This window comes from Canis lupus, chromosome 12, assembly GCF_048164855.1.
Source record: "Canis lupus baileyi chromosome 12, mCanLup2.hap1, whole genome shotgun sequence".
NCBI classification, from domain to species: Eukaryota; Metazoa; Chordata; class Mammalia; order Carnivora; family Canidae; genus Canis; species Canis lupus.
The window spans coordinates 32230404-32254204 of NC_132849.1; the positions used below are offsets into that span (position 1 = coordinate 32230404).

At 34.8% G+C, this 23801-nt stretch overlaps 1 pseudogene; it reads right to left on the reverse strand.

Moving 5' to 3' along the window:
- Positions 1 to 9229: 9229 nt before the first annotated feature.
- On the reverse strand, positions 9230 to 13136 carry LOC140600795 (Y-box-binding protein 1-like; annotated as a pseudogene).
- Between the last annotated feature and the right edge of the window lie 10665 nt (positions 13137 to 23801).

Here is a 23801-nt window from a genome sequence, read left to right on the forward strand (position 1 = left end):
CATAGGCTTCCATCTCTCAACCCTGAGATCATAACCTGAGCCAAAACCAGGAGTCAGGCAGTTAACCTACTGAGTGACTCAGACTCCCCAGTATATCACTAATCATTTTTAAATCATATCATTTTTACATATTTTGTAGTTTTTTTGAAAGAGCAGAGTTCTAATTTAATGACTTTTTTTTTTTTTTTGAACCTCTGAGTCTTTAGATATCTGGTAATATTCCCTACCTTCTACTATTAGATATCTGGTAATATTCCCTACCTTCCCTACTATTATCTTAGGAAACTGACATTTCACCACCATCTAAAATAAAATACATTCAGAATTACTGAAGCTAGGAAGGAAAATCAAACTTGTAAGAAATGGTGGGAACTTTAACATCTAAATATTGATTTTGGATGGACAAGTATTGTTATTATTTACATTTCTATAATTTACTAGATGGCAGGACAATGTGATTTCACAAATTTACTGAGCCATTATTCAGACATTTTTAAAGGAAGCTATTTGGGGCAGAGAACAACCACATATATTTCATTATTATAGTTACTTTATATTTTTATTTTATTTTTTTGAAGATTTTATTTACTTATTAGAGAGAGAAAGAGCACAAGTTGGGGGAGGGGGACAACAGACTCCTGGCTGAGCATGAAGCCAGAATCAAACTTGATCCCAGAACCCTGGGATCATGACCTGAGCTGAAGTCAAATCTTTACCACTGAGCCACCTAGACGCACCTATTGTAGTCATTTTTTACAAGTATACTATTAATTGAAAAGAAAACATAAGGAAAGCAGTGACAAGCATAAAAATAAGAGTGAACATATTGTATACAATTTATTTTTAAACTTGTTCAGATTAATATAGGAAATTTGCCTGTATAACACTGGAAAAATTTATGTTCTTTATATTAATACTGACAAGTGAAACCTTTCATTTATCTGAAATGATTCCTGGAACATACAGTTATTTTTCATTTGCAAAAATATTGTAATTGAAAAATGCTTTGGATATTTATATATTTATACATTCAACATCCATGGAAATTAAGAAGGAAAAGTTTACTCAGTTGACCACAGCACTGATACACTCATGTACACTTAACATTTTATATTTTATCTTCTAAATTTAAATCCTAGGTGTATGTCTTCTCCAATCATAAACCAATCAGTAGAAAACCAATAGTGAATTCCTATAAAAGCCTACTCATAAATCATCCTAAAGAGTTGATAGTCTTCTAAGATCATTCAAATTGGTTTATTATTATCATTGCTATTTTATTTGAGAGTCATGATTTCTTCCATGATTGGAGAACAACAGAAATGCAAAAGGAAGTTATCTCTTATTCTGAGATGTAACAGAGATAACGTATTACTTTCTTTTGGGAAAAAAAAATGTTGTTTTTTTTAAGTGACTAGAAAAATAAAGATGAGCATTCAAATATGATCATCCCAGAAATAATGAATTTAGGTCTTAACATATTAAGAATCTTTTTATCTCTTTTGGTATAAAGAGCCAAAGTATTACATATTAAAATAATACCATGCAAGAAAAAAATTTCAGGAAAATATTTTGTTTAGTCAGATTCTTGGCTATACTTATACTTACATATACTTATATAGAAAGGGTTATAATATGAGTATTAATCTTTCCATGCATATTTTCCCTTATATAAGAAACGGGAAAAATAATTAAAATTCTTTTTTTTTAATAATTAAAATTCTTGAAAATAAAAAAAGAAGCAGCTTTAGGGAGAGGATATAGGATGACTGGTAAATTTCCTTTTGAGCAGAATTTGAAAGCAAATACAGAAGGAAGACCACTGTCTTAGAATGTCAACATTTCCTGAATGCCTTCCTTTCTAGTTGGATTTCCTATCCATGAGGAAATGAAAATAGACATGTTTTCTTCAGTCTTCTGATACTCATATGAAGAGAGATAAATGAATTGAAGCCTAATTTTTTTGTATTTCTTTGAATTATTCTATTCAACATAATTTAAGAATGATGCAATCTTTAAACTACAGGTACTTATATAGGATGAATACTGAAAATTATGACAAAGAAAAAGGTAAAAGTCTGGAAACATAGTGTGGAATTGCACTAATTAATTTTCATCATTTTCCACTGAAACCACATTTAGTTTTAGCTTTTTGACCATATTTGCCACCAAATAATTGCTATGTGATACTGTCATTAAAGGAAATATTAGGTCTTAGCAACTTAATAAGATTTTTTGAATGTCAAAATGTGAGTTTTCCTGACCCTTATATTTCCTTACAACTGAATTATTTTCTTCTTTTTATTTATTTATTTTTTAATCATTTGAACATTCCATGTGACAAAACCTGATTGAATGGCAGGTTCGGGGAGGGTTAATCAGATTAAAACAGGCCTCCAACAAGCCCATAAAAACCCCTAGACTTAGAAACTCCAGTCCCCTCTCTCTTTGGGAGCTTTATACTATCACTTTGGTATAGCTCGATAAACCTAGCTTTGCTGCCCCCCAAAATATAAATAAATAAATACATTAAAATTTTTAAATAAATAAATACATAAATAAAAAATCATCTGAGTGAAAAGTATGAGTTTGAATAACCTGTGATTCTATGAAAGAGCACAAGTTATCTCTGAGACTATTTATAATATCTATTTTTCATTATATTATTTACCTAATACAAACAATTATACAAAAATATTCAAATTACTACTTGAAAAATGTCTCCTCTAATCATTCCACATATTCTATGTCACTAGTCCAACTATTAGCATGACTTTGGTTGGTAAGTTAATTATTTTATCCTTAACTAAAACTATTTTAATTATGTCATATTTTTATCATATGTATCATATTTATTGATTTCTTTACATAAAATATTTCTGAAAAACAAAGGGACTGAAAGGCTGTGTGGTAAGTATAATCAAGTAGATGTAAAAATATTGAAGTCATCAAGAGAACTATAAAATGCTACATTGATCGATTTTTGAGCATATCTGGGAAACCAAAGTACAGTCTACTCCCAAGATGACCACACAATGGTGCCTCTGGCAGGAGTCAGACAGGTGAAACTAATTACAGTAGTTATATAATTAGGAAACAAGATTACAGCTGTAAAATTAACCTCAACAGACAATCTTAAAGTTTCTTGTTTTATAATAAAAGTACACATACAAAAAAGATTGAACTCTCTGAGAGGGAAATGTGTGTTTCACTCATTTTTTAATTTCTTGAAGCCTGATAAGTTGTTTATCATCTGTTAGTTGCTGACTAAATATTTATGATACATTAGGTTGGTATTTTATCAGAAACTGTATGAGTTCATTAGGAAATATTTTAGAACCAGGAGGAAAATCAACCAAATTGACTTTAAATATTCAGGTGAAAGTTACATCTGAAATATTGTTTTGGAAAATTACATATTTAGACAAATATATATACAGTGACTGATGCTCATTATTCTGTACTAACTACCTCCTCTCTAAATATCAAATGTTGGATGATCAATTTTTAATTCACATCAAAAAAAAAATATAAGTCCAGGCAAAATAACATTGTCTCTTCCTTTAAAATGCTGTGTTTTTGTTTTGTTTTTTATGATTATATATATATTTTTTTATTCATGAGAGACACACAGAGACAGGCAGAGACCTAGGTAGCAGGAGAAGCAGACTCCCTCTGGGGAGCCTGATGTGGGAATTGTTCCCAGGACTCAGATCAAGCCCTGAGCCAAAGGCAGATAGATGTTCAACCACTGAGCCACCTAGGTGCCTCTAAAATGCTGTTTTATCTTTAAGTTTCTGACATGATTCCTTTTCCCATCAGCATGAATTTTAAAAGAACGGGCAGTTTTTATATGCTTAATGTAATAGATGGAAGACTAAAATATAAGACTTCATGACCTTAGTGGATGGAAAGGAAAGACTGATGACTTGAAGTGGCTGTGCCTTCCTCTTCTGATTTTTTTTTTTTTTTTTGTAAATGATGTAATGCATTCCTTTAGTTCTACTTTAGAGCATGGCTTCCTACATAATAATAATAATTGGGTGAAATGGTGAACTTTGTCAATGGAAAAAAATTGTTTCATTTCAATCAGTACACAATGCATTTTTTTAAAGTCTTCATTTTGTGTTCCTAAGGGGAATTCAGAATGACCAATATGAAGTAATTATTTGAAATGAGAGCACTCTTTGCTGAGACTTCAGCTCACAGACATAAGAAGATATTTTTAATATAACTTGTACTATTTTTAACAGAACTGTCACATTCAGGTCACAAAAATAATTATAGCATATGGTGCTTTATAGAAAACTAGAGTCTCTTCAAGTATTAGAAGAGGCTTTCTAATGCTTCTTAAGTTGTTTTCAACCATACCTAGTTTTACAGGAAAGTCTAGAACTCTGGGGATAGCCATATTTGTGATAAGTGAATGTTTTATAAGTGATTGATTAGGGTGATAAAACCTAAAATTATAGATTCTCTGGAAGATTTTAAATGAAACTAATGTAAAATGTTTTATAATAATAATAATAACTAGTATGCATTGAACATAATGTGTGAGGAATACTTTTGTATCACCTTGTTTAATCTCTATGCTAAACATTCTGTATGCTAAACACTGTACATTTTACAGATGAAAAGATTAGGGCATTGACAGAGTATGTAACCGTCTGTAGTCTCAGATTCTAAATGATGGAGCTGGAATTTAGATTTCTGTATTTTGGCTGCAGAGTTCACATACTTTTATTATACTCAATCACCTCACCCAACTCAAAGTTTGAAATGCAGAAAGATATTTTAGAGCCCCTGCATTCCCCCAGAAATTGTTAAGCTCTGTAACTGTGGAAACACAGAAGATTCCTTGAGAGGGCAAGAAAAGGAAACTTGAATCTATAGTGAAGACTTCAAAAATCACAAATACCAGCCTGAAGTTAAGGTACCTCTTTATAGGTTAAAAGTAGCTAAAGGTTAAGAAGACTAGGAGCCAAAATGTGTTTGCAGCTTTTGAAAATAGAATATAAAGCAAAAGATGTTGCTAGAACTGGGACTTTCCTAGTTCAGGACGATTTTCCTCTGGTCAGCTTCTGGTCACCCTCATTCAAGGAAGGCTAGGATTAAAAAATCTAACTTCACTTTCTACTGTGATTCCTTGTGTAGCACAGTGCATATATTAAAAGTAGAAATGTTTGGAATCTGTTTTTTTTTTCTTTTTCTTTTTCTTTTTTTAGAATCTGTTTTTAAATACACTTAAATTAGAGGATTTCATCTCAAATAATATTGAGAGTTCATATCTTCTGCCTTATACTTTCCATTTTATTTTTTATTTTTTAAAATTTTTATTTATTTATGATAGTCACAGAGAGAGAGAGAGAGAGAGGCAGAGACATAGGCAGAGGGAGAAGCAGGCTCCATGCACCAGGAGCCCAATGTGGGATTCGATCCCCGGTCTCCAGTATCGCGCCCTGGGCCAAAGGCAGGCGCTAAACCGCTGCGCCACCCAGGGATCCCTTAAACACAATTAAATGAGCAGAAAGGGCTGTTTCTCCTAGGCAGAAATTGGCACATACATTCTATTATTTGAAAAACAATTCTATATTCTAAGGGTTAGAATTTGAATACCCAGGAGGTGAACTACATATAGAGAACTGAAAGTCAATTTCATAAAGACTTTTGCACCCTAATATGCATAGAAGTTGGAACCGATTCTAATTGTAAAAGGTAGGGTTTAATGTTTGTTGCCTTCTAATGACAGAAGTAGAAACTTTCGTTAAAAACATTTCATCATGAGGGCACCTGGGTGACTCAGTGGTTGAGCCTCTTGCCTTTGGCTCACGTTGTGATCCTGAGGTCTTGGGATCAAATCCCACGTCAGGCTCCCTGCTTCTCCCTCTGCCTATGTCTCTATGTCCCTGTGTCTCTCACGAATAAATAAAATCTTAAAAAAAAAAAAAGTCATCATAGATTTTTGCTGCCTAGAGGGTCTGAGTTCAGGAGATTATATAATTCCTAAATTTGGAATGAGAGATTTGTCATGATTTTTGGTCAACTTCTCCATTTCTCTGCTCCTTAGTACCATCAAGTGTAAACTCTCATAATAAAATGTAAACCTCTCATGAAGACGAGTCCCCAGATAGACTCAGATATAGAATTAAAAGTATTCAGTTTCATATGAACACTCAGAAATATGCATTCCTGCTTTGCCCTGGGGCTTTCTGCTTTATCCATTCATCACCCTCAAGTTTTACGGCGTTCTGTGTTTTGCAAAAAAAATAAAAATAACATTTTTATTTGTGGGGAATTTAGAAATTACTTCCACTCAAGATGAAGTTTTTGGATATTTATTAACTTGTTTGATTTTCTTGCCGAGTTAAGAATTCTAGGATTAAATTAAATTAGTATGACTTCCATTTTCCCAGCTGATACAGTAAGAAACAAAATGAGGGATTATTTTGGAAAATTATTTTATCTATAGAAAATTTTAAAAACCATGAGTGAGTGGAAATTGTTGTTTTTTTTTTTAAGATTGTATTTATTTATTCATGAGAGAGAGAGAGAGAGAGAGGCAGAGGCACAGGCAGAAGGAGAAGCAGGCTCCATGCAGGAAGCCTGATGTGGGACTGGATTCCGAGTTTCCAGGATCACGCCCTGGACTGGAGGCAGCGCTAAACCGCTGAGCCACCTGGGCTGCCCTGGAACTTGTTTATTAGATAATTTCATGTTTATAGTTCCACACCTGGTAAATAATATAAAATATGATGATTTTACATTCACCTTTTTGCAAAACTTAGGAGAGAAAATAGATTTATACTGAGCTGAAAATTAGAACTCAACCAATATTTTTTAAAAAAACAAATGTGGTTGTTTTTTGACCACTCTGTGCATAGCAGCACTCACTTCCTCACTGATTTCGTGGAACCTAAGGTATTACAATTTTTATGTGACTAATCCCAGGTGGAGGAACACTAAATGGGCTGCAGAAACACTACTATAAGTCTGACTGTGAATTAAATTAATTGCAAAATAATTGCTCCATTCTGTGTTCTAATATGTTGCTTATTTTATTAAATCCCAGTTGAGGAATGTTTACTTGAACTATATAGGACCACCTCAGTTTTATATTCTCTCACATATTGTATATACCAAGAATATATTGAAGACTACTTCTTTGATCTTAAAGTAGAAAAATGCAAATTAATAAACATTTACCTTGATATAGAGTAGATATACATTTTAAATGAGATAGCTGCCCAATACTGAATTGTTTACCAAGTGAAGAAAGAATCCAAGTCCTAGTTTTGATTATTATATTACTATGGGGAAAATATAATATATATATATATATATATATATATATATATATATATATATATATACACACACAGACACACGCAGAGACAGTCCTTATTTTGCTCAGTTCCAATGTGCATGAACTTTCGTTTTGGTGATTTTGTTAAAGAACACAACTCCCCAGAAATACAGTTCAAATTTTCATTACAGTTTACTAACTGTGAATAATTGCATAAAGTGCCAGCTTTACTACTGGTTCACTGGCCCACAAATCACTGCATAAATAACAGAAGTGCATTGTGATGGATGACCAGTCCCATCACTTCTTTCAAAGTCTGTCCATGAGCGGTCCCTGCTCACCTGTTAGTTCATGAACTGGCAGCTTGTCCCAGAATAAGTGATGCCAGGAAAATACTCCACATTAAAGGAACTCAAAGATATTTCAAACATTGCAAGCACAAAAACTAAAGTGTTGAAGCTAGTCTAAATTTAAAAAGAAATATGATAATTTGCTAAGGCATAGAAAAGGTCTTGGCTTCATATAAATTATATGAGAAGAGTTAGGCAAGCACTATTCAAACAACCCTTGGTAAGTTTTTAAAAAAGAAATAAAATACTTTCTCAGTGGTTCTAGTACTACAAATTACAGTGTACTAAATAAATATTAATTATACTGCTTTTTTTTCATTCTTCTATACATTTGTAACTGCCAGTAGGAGAGCTTTGAATGATTTGGCAAAAATTTTAAAGATCATAATTTTTCTCTTTTTAAAATTAATTAATTAATTTATTCATGAGAGATACAGAGAGAAAGGCAGAGACATAGGCAGAGGTAGAAGCAGGCTCCCTGTGGGGAGCCCAATGCAGAACTGGATCCCAGGACCCCAGGACTGCTACCTGAGCCAAAGGCAGACACTCAACCACTGAGGCACTCAGGTGTTCCAATCATAATTCTTTTAAATCAATTTTTAAGATTCCACAGTTTCAGGCTTCATAGTCATTTATACAGTAGTGCGCTACCATACAAAGGACTACATATATAATGAGATTAAGGTTTTATTTTTTTTATTTTTTTTTAAATAATTTATTTATTCATGAGAGTCACAGAGAGAGAGAGGCAGAGAGAGAAACAGGCTCTCTGTGGGGAGCCCACTGAGGGACTCCATCCAGGACCTGGGATCATGACCTGAGCCAAAGGCAGACACTCAACCACTGAGCCTCCCAGGCAACTCAAGATTAAGGTTTTAAACTCCAATCTGAAATAGATGTGTTTGTCTTCATCTGAGAGTAATTTCACTGAGGGATTAGAGACCTTAACTGATCAATATGAAAGAGAAAAATGTTTCTGGTGAGAGTTTACTTTTTCTTCCTTAAATGAAAAGAAAGCTTCAGTGTTCTGATCTTAGTCAGAGTCTTAATAAGAAAGACATCTACAGTAACAAAAGGAAAGGGCTTTCTAAAGGACAGAATTGGGATTAGAATAATCCCCTACGATATCTGATGATTTAGCAAGATTAAAATGAAAGGTTTCTGTGGACCTCTCTCTCTTAACACAACAGTTATTGGCTCATTTTTTTTTCTTTCTTTTTGACAATTATATAAGACCTTTATTCACAGGTGCTTGCTGTTTGTTGACTTTTTTGAAAAAAATCAAATTGTAAACTTCCATTATAAATGAAAAATGAGGTTCTTAAAAATCTCAACTTGACGGGCTATAAAACCATTAAAACACCTTTGAAGGTGTATTGAAAAACAAAACAAAAAAACAACCACATTTGTCATTACCAAAAAGAGATGTCTTTAGGTAAAAATAATAAAAGCCTATGCTACACAGATAATGCAGATAGTTCTATTTTTCTGGTCAATGGGCAAAACGTAAGCACTTAAGATCTTTAGCTCCAATCTTTTGTTCATTTCATATTGCTGGAATTTCATAGTCATTTCTTCATGTTGGATGACTAAACCAGAAGATGGTAGAGATGGTAAAATGGCATTTACTAAGCCCCACCCTGCTCAGCCTGGAAGCTGGTGAATTCTCAGCTGGTGGATCTGCTTGCTGCTTCTGTCTCTTAGCTATGTTGTGCTTTAGGGCTTTCTGGGCATCTGTTCAGGTAATTGAAGTTGACGCAGTATCTACATTGAGGTGGCTGCTAACCTTGGGTCTCATTTCCTTGATTTTTCTTCTCTTCCTTATTGCTGTCCTCCCTAGGCTGTTGTCGGCTAGGAGAGCCTCTGTGGAATCATGATTTGTACCCAGATATATATTGTTTCACTGGCTTACCTTATTCTCCTGCACCCTGATTGCCAGCTCCCACCATCAACTCTCCCCACACAGGAGGGTTGGAGGAATGTGGTCCAAGCCTAACTCTTCTAGTAATTCTGCTTGGAATCAGGTGGAGGATCCCTGTCATATGGAAAGTGTCTGTAATAGTTACAGGTGAGCTGCATTTATATACTGCCTTGCACTGGAGCTCCACCAGGGTTTGTCACATAAGCTGCCTCCACATCCTCTTCTCCTTCAACAACATCAAACTCCACCTCTCCCTATCTCCTACACTGCCAAGGTACTTCCTGGGGTTATTCTTTATGGCAGTCTTGTGTACAAATACAACTTACTTGGTGTCAGTCCTGTTGATGAAACCATGTCCGTTGCTTACACTGAACCATTTGACTGTTCTCAAACCATCCTTGTGATGATCCTCTTGTTACAGTGGGCAGGCACCAGCGATGTAAGGCCACCAGGCTGTTGCTCCCTGCACTGCTGCCACCATGCTGAGCTTGGTGTCGGCAGTACTGAGGGCAGGGGCTGCAGGGGCTGCTGGCTCTAGTCCTTGCTGCTCAGGTTTGTGGGGAGGGTGACTGGGGCCAGCTACAGTAGGGGCCCCTCCTCCTGGGGTGTGATGGTAACTGCCAGTGGTGGTGGTGGAGCTGCTCTGGGTTCTCCAGGGTCCATTCACTGCTCCTGCTACCAATGGAACTGTATGTCTCTAGGTCATCTGTCAAGGAGCCACCCATCAAACATAGAGATTCTCAAGCTCTAGTGTTATTAGATATATAACAGAGATAAAATCACAGATTCAAAGTCTACAGCAAAGAAAAAGGAACAAACTAGTAATGCACACAGCAGCATAGATGAAAATCAAAGTCATTATTCTTAGTAAAAGAAATCAGACACAAAATAGTATGTACTGAAGGTTCCGACCGAATAAAATTCTAAAATGTAAACTGACCCATAGTGATAGAAAGCAGACCAGTAATTATCTAGGACATGGCAGGGGGGGCGGGGAGGGGTTGGGATGGAGTGCAAAGGGGTATAAGGACACTTCTGGAGTTGATAGAAACAACTTTTGTACTTTCTGGTGGTGGTTTCTCAGGCATATACATCTCTTAAAACTCATGGAAATGTACTCTTTAAGCAGGTGCAGTTTGTTGGATATACATTTTATTGCAATAAAGCTATTAAAAAATCATAGGGATTTAAGATTTCAGCAAGATTAGACTAGAGTGTGTCAAAACCTAGAGGACCCAAAATGTATTGTTTGGATTTTACAAGTTTTCTGCAATAATTTTTCAATTCTGTGTTCTCAATCACAAAACTTAAAAAGACTAATTTACATATTTTTCACAGATGACAACTTCTTTACTATGAACCAATAGGTGCTGTTCAAACACATGTTTATTTGTGTGTATACTGACATCCTCATTTTATTGTACTTTGCTTTATTGCACTTCCCAGACCCTGCATTTTATAAGAATTGAAGGTTTGTGGCAAACATGCCTGGAGCAATCTATTGCTGCCATTTGTGCAACATCATGTGCTCACTTCCTATCTCTGTGTCTAATAATTCTCATAGTATTTCAAACTTTTAAATTATTATTATATTATAGTGATCCATAATCAGTGACTATGACTCACTGAAAGCTCAACTGTTGGTTATCATTTGATAGTAATGAAGTATTCTTTAATTAAGGTATGTATAGTGTTATTTAGACAATGCTACTGCACATGTAATAGGCTATAATAGAGTGTACACATAACTTTTGTATGCATTGGGAAACCAACACAAATTCCCTTGACTTGGTTTATTGTGACATTTGCTTTATTGCAGTGGTCTGGAACTAAATCCACAATACCTCTGAAGTATGTCTATGATCATTTGATGCTACATAGTAATGCTATGGTATTCTAATCATTGTTGGTATGATCAGAAAAGAAATGATGTAGATTTTACATATAAATTATTCTTTCCCATAAAGTGAATACTAATTTGTATCAATCAACCAAAGATTTGCAGAAGTTCAGAAAAAGGAAAGATATTTCATTAAATTTCCACAAAGTAGGTATGTTGTTAACATCTCAACTCAAAAGTACTTGCTGGGTAAGCATGGAGTGCCGATGGAAACCAGGAAGACAGGAGTGATTGACTGCTTTTCCTTATGGGTGCACTGAAGAGTTGGGCCCCTAGCTCTTGACCACTGGGGCTGGAGATTGGGAGGCTGCCATTTTCACTCTCATCTAAAGTGGTGTGGAAAGCCTTCAGGGAATAGCCACCTAGAGCAATCTGGAGCAGATTAGTTAGCCTGGCCTCCTGACAAGGACAGTACAACTCCACCTGGGGCAAAGATACATTCTGGGTCACAAATAAGGTCTCAACAGGTACCGAAAGATTGAGATCATTCCGTGCATATTTTCAGATCATAATGCTTTGAAACTGGAACTCAATCACAAGAGGAAATTTGGAAAGACCTCAAATCCATGGAGGCTAAAGAACATCCTAGTAAAAGAATGAATGAATAAACCAGGAAATTAAAGAAGAATTAAAAATTTCTTGGAAACAAATGAAAATGAAAACATAACTGTTCAAAACTTTTCAGATGCAGCAAAGGCAATCCTAAGAGGGAAATATATAGCAATACCAGCCTTTCTCAAGAAACAAGAAAAGTCTCAAATACACAAATTAACCTTACACCTAAAAGAGCTGGAGAAAGGAGAGCAAATAAAGCTTAAACCCATCAGAAGAGAAATAATAAAGATTAGAGAAGAAATAGAAACCAAAAGAACAGTAGAACAGATCAATGAAGCTAAGAACTGGTTCTTTGAAAGAATTAAGATTGATAAACTGCTAGCCAAGCTTATTAAAAAGAAAAGAGAAAGGATCCAAATAAATAAAATCATGAATGAAAAAGGAGAGATCACAAACAACACTGAGAAGTACAATTATAAGACATATGAGCAACAAATTAGACAATCTGGAAGAAATGAATGCACTCCTAGACATGTGTAAAACTATCAAAACTGAAACAGGATGAAAAAGAAAACCTCTACAGACCCATAACCATCAAGGAAACTGAATCAGTAATTAAAAACCTCCTAACAAACAAGAGTCCAGGGCAAGATGGCTTCCTAGAGGAATTCTATCAAACGTTTAAAGAAGAAAAAATAGAAATGGAAGTAAAACTTCCAAACTTTTTCTATGCAGCTAGCATTACCTTGATCCCAAAACCAGACCAAGACCCCACCAAAAAGGAGAATTACCAATATCCTTCATGAACATGGATGCCGAAATTCTCACCAAAATACTAGCCAATAGGATCCAACAGTATATTAAAGGGATTATTCATCATGACCAAATGAGATTTTTTCCTGGGCTGCAGGAGTGGTTTAACATCCACAAATCAACCAATGTGATACACTACATTAATGAAAGAAAGGACAAGAACCATATGATCCTCTGAATAGACGTATAAAAAGCATTTGACAAAGTACATCTTTTCTTGATTAAAACTTTTCATAGTTTAGGGATAGAGGGAACATACCTCAGTATCATAAAAGCAAGCTCCAAAAAGCCCATAGCGAATGTCATTCTCAATGGGGACAAACTGAGAGCTTTTCCCCTAAGGTCAAGAACATGACAGGGATGTCCACTATCACCAATGCTGTTCAAGATAATACTAGAAGTCCTAGCCTCAGCAATCTGACAGAAAAAGAAATAAAAGGCATCCAAATAGACAAAGAAGAAGTTAAACTCTCACTCTTTGCAGATGACATGATACTGTATATGGAAAACCCAAAGAACGGACCCCAAAATTGCTAGAATTCATACAGGAATTGAGCAAAACGGCAGGATATAAAATCAAAGCACAGAAAAAAGTTCCATGTCTATTACACTAACAATGAGACAGAAGAAAGAGAAATTAAAGAGTCAATCCTATTTATAATTACACCGAAAAACATAAGGTACTAAGGAATAAACTTAACCAAAGGCAAAAGATCTGTACTCAGAAAACTATAACTCTCATGAAAGAAATTGAGGAAGACACAAAGAAATGGAAAAGCATTCCATGCACATGGACTGGAAGAATGCTAAATGTCTACACTACCTAGAATAATCTATACATTCAAGCAATCCCTATCAAAATACCATCAATTTATTTCACAGAGTTGGAATAAATAATCCTAAAATTTGTATGGAACCAGAAAAGACCCCAAATAGCCAAAGGATTTTTGAAAAAGAAAACCAAAACTGGTGGTATCACAGATCCACACTTCAAGCTCTATTAGAAAGCTATAATAATCAAGACAGTGTGGTACTGGCACAAAAACAGACACATAGATCAATGGAACAGAATAGAGAACCCAGAAATAGACCCTCAACTTTATGGTCAGCCAATCTTCAACAAAGCAGGAAAGAATACTCAGTGGAAGGGCCCCTGGGTGGTTCAGTCAGTTAAGTGTCTGACCAGATCAGGTCATGATCCCAGAGTCCTGGGATTGAGTCTCAGCATTGGGCTCCCTGTTCAAGGGGAGCCTGTATCTCCCTCTCCATCTGCCTGCGACTCCCCCTGCTTTCCCTCTCTCTGTCTCTTTTTCAAATGAATAAATAAAATCTTTAAAAAAAAAAAAAAGAATATCCAATGGAAAAAAAGTCTTGTCAACAAATGGTGTTGGGAACATTGGACAGCCACATGCAGAAGAATGAAACTGGACCATTTCCACACACCATTTCCACACACCATACACAAAAAATTGACTCAAAACATATGAAAGACCTAAATGTGAGAGAGAAATCCATCAAAATTCTAGTGGAAAACACAGGCAGCAACTTCTTTGACCTTGAACACAGCAACTTCTTACTAGGCATGTTTCTCCAAGAGAAACAAAGGCAAAAATGAACTATTGGGACTTTATCAAGATAAAAAGCTTTTGCACAGCAAAGGAAACATTGATAAAACTTGAAAGACAATCTACAGAATAGGAGAAGATATTTGCAAATGACACATCAGATAAAGGACTAGTATCCAAAATCTATAAAGAGCTTATCATACTCAACACCTGAAGAATAAATAATCTGCTCAGGAAATGGGCAGAAGACATGAACAGACATTTTACCAAAGAAGATATACAAATGGCCAACAGACACATGAAAAAAAAATGCTCAACATCACTTGGGGTCAGGAAATACAAACCGAAAATACAATAAGATTCCACCTCACATCAGTCAGAATGGCTAAAAGTAGTAAGTCAAGAAATGACAGATGTTGGTGAGCATTAGAGAAAGGGGAACCCCCTTACACCGTTGGTAGGAATGCAAGCTGGTGCAGCCACTCTGTAAAACAGTATGGATGTTCCTCAAAAGGTTGAAAATAGAGCTACCCTATGATCTAGCCATTGCACTGGGTACTTACCCCAAAGATACAAATGGAGTGATCTGAAGGGGCACCTGCACCCCAATGTTTATAACTGCATTGTCCACAATAGCCAAACTATGGAAAGAGCCCAAATGTCCATTGACAGATGAGACCCTTTTTTTTTTTTTTTAATTATGAAACAGAGAGAGAGAGAGAGAGGAAGAGACACAGGCAGAGGGAGAAGCAAGCTCCATGCAGGGAGCCTGATGCAGGACTGGATCCCAGGTCTCCAGGATCAGGCCCCGGGCTGAAGGTTACACTAAACCGCTGAGCCACCCAGGCTGCCCTCCATTGACAGATGAATGGATAAAGAAGATATCATATATATGATATATGTCATATATATATGATATATATGATAGATATACACACAATGGACTACTTACTACTCAGCCATCAAAGAAAAAAAAGAAATCTTACCATTTGCAGTGACATGGATGGAACTAGAGAGTCTAATGCTAAGAGAGATAAGTCAATCAGAGAAAGATAATTATCATTTAATCTCATACATATGTGGAATTTAAGAAACAAAACAGAGTGTCATAGGATAAGGGAGGGAAAAGTAAAACAAGAAGAAATCAGAGAGGGAGACAAACCATAAGAGACTCTTAATCATAGGAAATAAACTAAGGGTCTCTGGAGGGGAGTGTGGGATAGGGTTACTGGGTGATGAACCTTAAGGATGTGATGTAATGAGCCCTGGGTATTATATAAGACTGATGAATCACTGACCTCTGCTTGTGAAACCAATAATATATGTTAATTAATTAAATTTGAATATTTTTTAAAAAACAACAGAGTAGTAAGTCATTAAAATTCAATATGGAAGCATTATTCATTTAAAATCATAATACTTCCTCTGGTTGTTCATTGTAAATATATAATATTTTAATGATATTTAAACAGGGGTTATTGACTTGCCTTGATAAATGACTATGACTTCATTCAGACCCTATGAAAACACATATCTGTTTATAAATTGCAATTATCAAATGTATTAGAACATAAGCAATTCAGAAATGAGGATGACTGATATATATGGCATGATTTTTGACAAACTGGCAGCATCAATATACTTTTTAAAAAAAACTACCTTTTTAAAATATATTTCTGATAATTTTCCTGTTGGTTATATTAAAAACAAGCATGTTTTCCTTAGCAACCAGAATACATAATGAGAAAACTAAAGACTGAGAAAATTCTGTGAGTCCATTTGTTATAGCTAATGCTAAACCAGCAGAAAGGCATTTCCTGATGATTTTCTCAAGCTTTCCATTTCAGTAAACCTGAAAATCATACCTGAAGCCTCCAGTGGAAGCAAGCAAGCCAGTTGCTGGGATTCATTCAATTTTGAGAAATAGGAAAAACAAGAACAAATCAAGAATACTTATTGAAAGCCAAAAATTGTAATTGAAAAAAATTTTATACTTCTCCCTGACCCTGCTTCCCTTGTTTTTTTCCTGTCCAACAACCAACTGAATAATGGACCTTGGAATCTCAGAACAGTTTTATTTCACATTCAACATAAGATAGCATTCCTTTGTTTTTAAAGATTTATTTATTCATTTGAGAGTGAGAGAGAGCATGAGTGGGAGGGGCAGAGGGAGAGAGAGAGAATCTGAAGCAGACTTCCCGCTGAGTGCAGAGCCCCTTATTCAGGGCTCCATCTCATGACCCAAGATGATGACCTGAGCCTAAACCAAGAGGTGGACCAATTGCACCACTTAGGCACCCAACATTCCTTTGTTTTTAGAAGAGAAGTTTTTCCAAAGTGAATCCTTATGATGGATTGAGTGAAAGAGCAGATTATTTTTATGGGAAAGTTAATCAAAGCTATAAGAACCCAAAGTGGAACTATTCAGTGTTACCTTTAGTGTGGCCAGTTATATTTACATTTTGAAATCTACCTAATAATAAATAAATAAATAAATCTACCTAATAACAATTTTTGCCAGTTTTGCAGAAAGAGAACTGGAAAAAGAGCTCAGATATTACAGGAGTTCCCATAAATGAGCTGCACTTAAGCTTTCTTTTGTGACTTAACTTCTTAAGCAGAGTATAAGCCACACTAGTCAAGGCAAGATAGTTAAATGATTCAGTAGATCAGACTAATGTATTTATTTCCACTGACCCATGTGTTGACTTCTGTGAGTTATTTCCCCTTTCTGAATCTATTTTATATTTTTCAATGAAGTGGATTGACTAGATCTGACACTTTCAATTGAAGCTTCAACGGATTTACCTCAGAGACCCCTAGGGATCAGAATGGAGAGTGACTGGGAAAATGTCTGTCTACCTATCCCTCACCCCTATCTCACTCCCATTCAACAGAAAACCAGAAAGTACTAATATTATATATTTCTAGACCGGGCTTGGTGTTTTGTTTTGTTTTGTTTTTAAAGAGAAAATGGACATAGAAATACATTTTTCAGTGTTTGTAACTATTAAACTAAATTATCTCTATGGTACCTTCTAAGATCTGTAATTAAACTAGCAATGGAAGGTGTCATTTAGAACCTATTATTACTATAAATAATGACACCAGCATGTCACTAAAAGGTAGACATTTTTAATATAATAAGTTCCCCACCTACAACCAGTTTGTGAGGCACAGATTTGTGCATTCATACATTGGCTTTTTGGGAGGTGGAAAGCATTTTCAATGGAAACAATTTTTAAGGGGAAGTGAAAAAAAAGAAATGAAAAGAAAACTAATTTAACTGCCAAAGTAAAAGCAGTCCATTTTCAATAAAGAAGAATAGGAGAAATATTCTCACAAAAGCTGCAATTAAAATTCAGTAGCATAGATGGACTTTTAAAAATCTTTATTTATAATATTTGAAGACAAAAGATTTTAGAAGATATTTAATCTTTGATTTTGAAAGTTACCCAAAGAACGATTTGAGAGAGAGATCTTTACTGGTGTTGGCATGTTGACTGGAAAAGAAAACAGAAGATTTAAAAAGCCAATGTTTATTTAACTTTATTCAGAATGAGAGATTTGCTCAACTCCACTTGTATCCTGATACCCCTCAAACTTTAAAAATGTATGTTAAAATTTGGGGAGGGAAGCAGCGCCAGTAGCTTCCACTGTGTAACTATCCTTACTTTTGTTTAAATGTATAGATTTCTAATCAGAAGATGCTGCTAACTCAGAGAGTAGCTCTGTTAAGACAGGTGGAATATTTATGATTTTAAAACCTTCCCTTCGTGGATGTATCTTGCAAGAAGTTACTATGGCCGAGTTCAAAAAGGGTGTTGCCTGTGTTCTTCTCTAGGATTTTGATGGAATCTTGTCTCACATTTAGATCTTTCATCCATTTTGAGTTTATCTTTGTGTATGGTGAAAGAGAGTGGTCTAGTTTCATTCTTCTGCATGTGGATGTCCAATTTTCCCAGCACCATTTATTGAAGAGACTGTCTTTCTTCCAATGGATAGTCTTTCCTCCTTTATCGAATATTAGTTGCCCATAAAGTTCAGGGTCCACTTCTGGATTCTCTATTCTGTTCCACTGATCTATGTGTCTGTTTTTGTGCCAGTACCACACTGTCTTGATGACCACAGCTTTGTAGTACAACCTGAAATCTGGCATTGTGAAAAATGAACTATTGGGACTTCATCAAGATAAGAAGATTTTGCACAGCAAAGGATACAGTCAACAAAACTCAAAGACAACCTACAGAATGGGAGAAGATATTTGCAAATGACATATCAGATAAAGGGCTAGTTTCCAAGATCTATAAAGAACTTATTAAACTCAACACCAAAGAAACAAACAATCCAATCATGAAATGGGCAAAAGACATGAACAGAAATCTCACAGAGGAAGACATAGACATGGCCAACATGCATATGAGAAAATGCTCTGCATCACTTGCCATCAGGGAAATACAAATCAAAACTACAATGAGATACTACCTCACACCAGTGAGAATGGGGAAAATTAACAAGGCAGGAAACAACAAATGTTGGAGAGGATGCGGAGAAAAGGGAACCCTCTTACACTGTTGGTGGGAATGTGAACTGGTGCAGCCACTCTGGAAAACTGTGTGGAGGTTCCTCAAACAGTTAAAAATAGACCTGCCCTACGACCCAGCAATTGCACTGTTGGGGATTTACCCCAAAGATACAAATGCAATGAAACGCCGGGACACCTGCACCCCGATGTTTCTAGCAGCAATGGCCACTATAGCCAAACTGTGGAAGGAGCCTCGGTGTCCAATGAAAGATGAATGGATAAAGAAGATGTGGTTTATGTATACAATGGAATATTACTCAGCTATTAGAAATGACAAATACCCACCATTTGCTTCAACGTGGATGGAACTGGAGGGTATTATGCTGAGTGAAGTAAGTCAGTCGGAGAAGGACAAACATTATATGTTCTCATTCATTTGGGGAATATAAATAATAGTGAAAGGGAAAATAAGGGAAGGGAGAAGAAATGGGTGGGAAATATCAGAAAGGGAGACAGAACGTAAAGACTGCTAACTCTGGGAAACGAACTAGGGGTGGTAGAAGGGGAGGAGGGCGGGGGGTGGGAGTGAATGGGTGACGGGCACTGGGTGTTATTCTCTATGTTAGTAAATTGAACACCAATAAAAAAAAAAAAAAAAAAAAAAAACCTTCCCTGAGTTCTGCATCTCCCTGCTTCTTCTTCTCTCTCTGCCTGCCACTCCCCCTGCTTGTGCTCTCTCTCTTTCTGTGTCAAAAAAATAAATAAAATCTTAAAAATAAATAAATAAAATGTTAAAAAATAAAATCTTCTCTGGGGGGGGATGAGTGGCTCAGTGGATTAAGGGTGTCTGACTCTTGATTTCAGCTCAGGTCATGATCTCAGGGTTGTGAGATTGAGCCCCAAGTCAGGTTCTGCACTGGGTGTGGAGCTCCTTCTCCCTCCATGTCTCTGTCTGCTCTTCTCTCCCTCTCTATAAATAAATAAATATATACATAAATAAACACATAAATAAATAAACACATAAATCTTTCCTAAGGTAAAAAGTTTGTTTAAAAGAAAAAAAAAGAAAACTTAATCTGTGTGATTTAGTCAATAAAAATACAAATATCTACTTATTTTAAGTACTATTAATTCTACTTAATTCAAAATATCATATTTGGAAATGTTTCTAATACCCTATTCGAAATTTTATTTCACTTATGCCAGAATCTTTTCAGAGTAAATATTGTAATGAGAGAAGATGGTTTAGGATCCATAGCTTATTAATACATTGTTCAACATTTTGAATAAATGGGACAAAATCAAAGTGATTATAATAATTTCTATGAAATTCTATGCACCAACCAAGAATTTTATAACTCTTTGTTATTTATATATTTTGAAAGCATCAGTGTCTTTCTTGACCTTCCACCAGTGGAGTACTCAAGTACACCACTCAAAGGTAGCAGTTTTTGTATTTTATCATAATCTTGTGTGTAAATAAAGGACTTTGTAAGATTTGGCTTCTAAACCCTGTTTCTGAAGTCTTAACCCAGAATCTTCATAGAATTTATTTTAAGTAAACTAATTTAGTATTCTAGTAAAAAAAAAAAAATTAAGATATACTTGTTTAAGAAAGTTATTTAAATTGGGTTACAAAATATTAAAACATGGCTTAAATTAAAAGTGGAATAAAAATTAGATAAAATAGTTGGGATATAAGAGAGGAACTATAAATAAGAGTTATATTAGATGAAAGCAAAGTAGCTAGAATAGCTAAAAAAAAAAAAAAAAGAAAAAACTTAAGATTTATTTATACCCACATGCAATAGATGCAGATTTATATTTAATTGCTCCATATTAATAATATTGTTTTTAAAATGTTTTATTGGGATGCCTGGGTGGCTCAGAGGTTAAGCATCTGCCTTTGGTCCTGGGTATGATCCCAGGCCCCAGGATCAAGTCCCACATCAGGCTCCTTGCAAGAAGCCTGCTTCTCCCTCTGCCCATGTCTCTGCCTCTCTCTCTCTCTCTCATGAATAAATAAATAGGATCCTTTAAAAAAATGTTTTATTAAAGATAATATAGTAAACTACAGGTCTAGGAGCTCTAAATATGTATATGTACTCAAGTAACCACCAGCCAGATTAAGATACAAAACTTTTCAAAAGTTCTCATCATGCCCCATCTTAGTGAATACCCTGCACAGTCAAGATAACCAGTATTCTCTCCAGTCGATCACAATAGATTGATTTTGCCAGTTCTTGGACTTCATATAGAAAAAAAAATCATATACCATATATATTTTGTGTGACCATCATCTTTTTCTCATCTTTCTGTGATATTTATCTATACTGTTGAGCGTAACATTAGTTCATTCTTTAGTAGTATGCCACAGGATTTGCACGACAAATTATTTATACAAGTGTGCTACTGGTAATGGGCAGCCAAGCCTCTTGTTCTCAATACACAGGTTATTTGGGACACCTGTGTGGCTCAGTGGTTGAGTGCCTCCTTTCGGCCCAGGGCCTGATCCAGAGTCCTGGGATCGTGTCCCGCATTGGGCTCCCTGCATGGAGCCTTCTTCTCCATCTGCCTGTGTCTCTGCCTCTCTCTCTCTCTCTCTCTCTGTGTCTCTCATGAATAAATAAATTTTTTTTTATTTTAAAAAAATTTAAAAAAATTAAAATTTTTATTTTTAAAAATAATTTTTTAAAAAAATACACAGGTTATTCAAATATGCCCTTCATAGTCTCTTTTGCTACATCTCATCTCCAAAGAAGAAGGAACAGTAGTGAAACCAAAAGTAGAAGATCCTCATCTTTTATACAGCGGGATGATATGTTATTTCTTTGTTCTCTACATTTCAATTATTATGAATAAATAAACCTCTGAACTCAGAATTCAAAACCCAAAGAGAGACATTCCATTCCATTCTTAATAGAATGGCAGGACTCAATGACTGATGAATATGAATCATCTCTGACAGCTATAGGCAAAGTATAGGAAGAGGAAGGGCATTTGATGTTAACAGAAACATTTTAGTCATTCTTCAGGTGGACAGGGCACATGTGCTTGGGAACATGCAGGCAGGCATTCACGTATTGATGGGCATGATTTGAGAAAGATGTCAGTTTCATTTGAACTGATGCATCAAGAACTCACCAATTTCAGGTTCAAAAGTTCATTTTTTGCTTGATAGATCTTTAGACATCATTTGATCTAAAAACATGCCTTAGCTTTTCCAAACTTTCAAATAACTTTTCCAGTTTTTCAAATAATTTCTCACATTTTAAATATATGAAGCATATTGTATGTGATTAAGCTAATATGATTTATTTCCTATTTTCTTAGTACATCTAGTTCTCACCTCTGCTAGGAACCTGGGTGACAGACCTTTTATTCTGAAGTATGTTTTTTATCTCAGCAAATAAAATCACATATTATTCAGGACCAAGGTTATTCTTCAAGTGATTCATGCTTTCTTTTCTGCAACAATTAAGTGTATTTTTTATTATAAACATATTTTATAAACCTTAAAAACTGATTAGAAAACATATTCAAGAATGATTTTATTTTATTACTTAAAATTTTGTTTTTGTGTGCTTTTATATTTCTAAAATGTGGAAAAATTATCTTGATGCGACATAGTGATTTTTAAATAAATAATAGGCATTTTGCAATTATGTGTTCCATTTTGCTTCATATTTTCTCTTATTAATGAAATTATTTATTTACACTTATTTCACTTGCACCACAGCCCAAAATTCAAACTGTACTCTTAATTTATATTTAGTTCTAGAAAAGTATTGACATTTGTAGATAAATAAGTTGTTCATAGAATAAATCAATAGGTCATAAAGTATGTGTTATTAAAATGAATAAGGCATCTGTAATTTATATATAATTCTTGAAGTTTTATAAATGTTATTTTTGACCATATGTGATATTAAAATAAATTAAAATATTTGACTTGTCTATAATCCATAAGTACTTCTTTTTTGCTACATCATTATTTATTCCAGTCATGCACCATTCAACCAAGGGAAAAAAATGTTCTTTTTAAAGAAAATACCATAAAATCATGATGTTTAATTTTGCATAAATAATTTAATATCTCTATATTAATATAAGGAGCATGTATTAAAGTGTTTTTTGTTTTGCTTTGTTTTGTTTTATTGAAGTATGTCTGACATACGATGTTATATTCATTTCAAGTGCACACCATAGTGATTTGACAATCTATACATTGTGCTATGGTCACCATAATATGTGTCCCAGTGTTTATTATGAAGAACCATCACTCTGTCATTGGAAGAATGACAATAAGCTCTTATACCAAGGTGGGTCAGTTTTTATCATTCTTCTTGAAATGCTTGTTTCTGTATCATAGAGCAAATTTGTTGCTTTAAAAACCAATTTCTGATGATAATCTATTTTAAAAGGTAAAAATTCCTAAACCTTAGACTATTGTAGAATGTTCACTTTTAGGCATGCAGTTATTATGGATTAATGTATTGTTATGCATGATGATCTTCTTTCAGTGATTATTTCAAAATGATGATGTTCTAGAATCACCAACCAAAAATTTGAAAAGGAAAAGTCAGTAACTGAATGTCAACTAATTATACTGCATTCAGTAGGGTTTTGTCTAAACTAACCTTATTTTCTGTGGTGACAGGATTAGCAAATTGCATGTTGTTGATAGAGTAAGACTTTAATTTTATTTAGGCACTAGCGAAATCTTTCATGGTATCTCTTCTAAAATACTGGGAAGTTATTTATTGTTGTAGCAATATACTCCACTGAAAAACTTCCAAAGAGTGTGGATCTTAATGGATTCATAGCAATGGAAAGGATGTGTTCCATGGAGTGGTACATAGCTGTCAA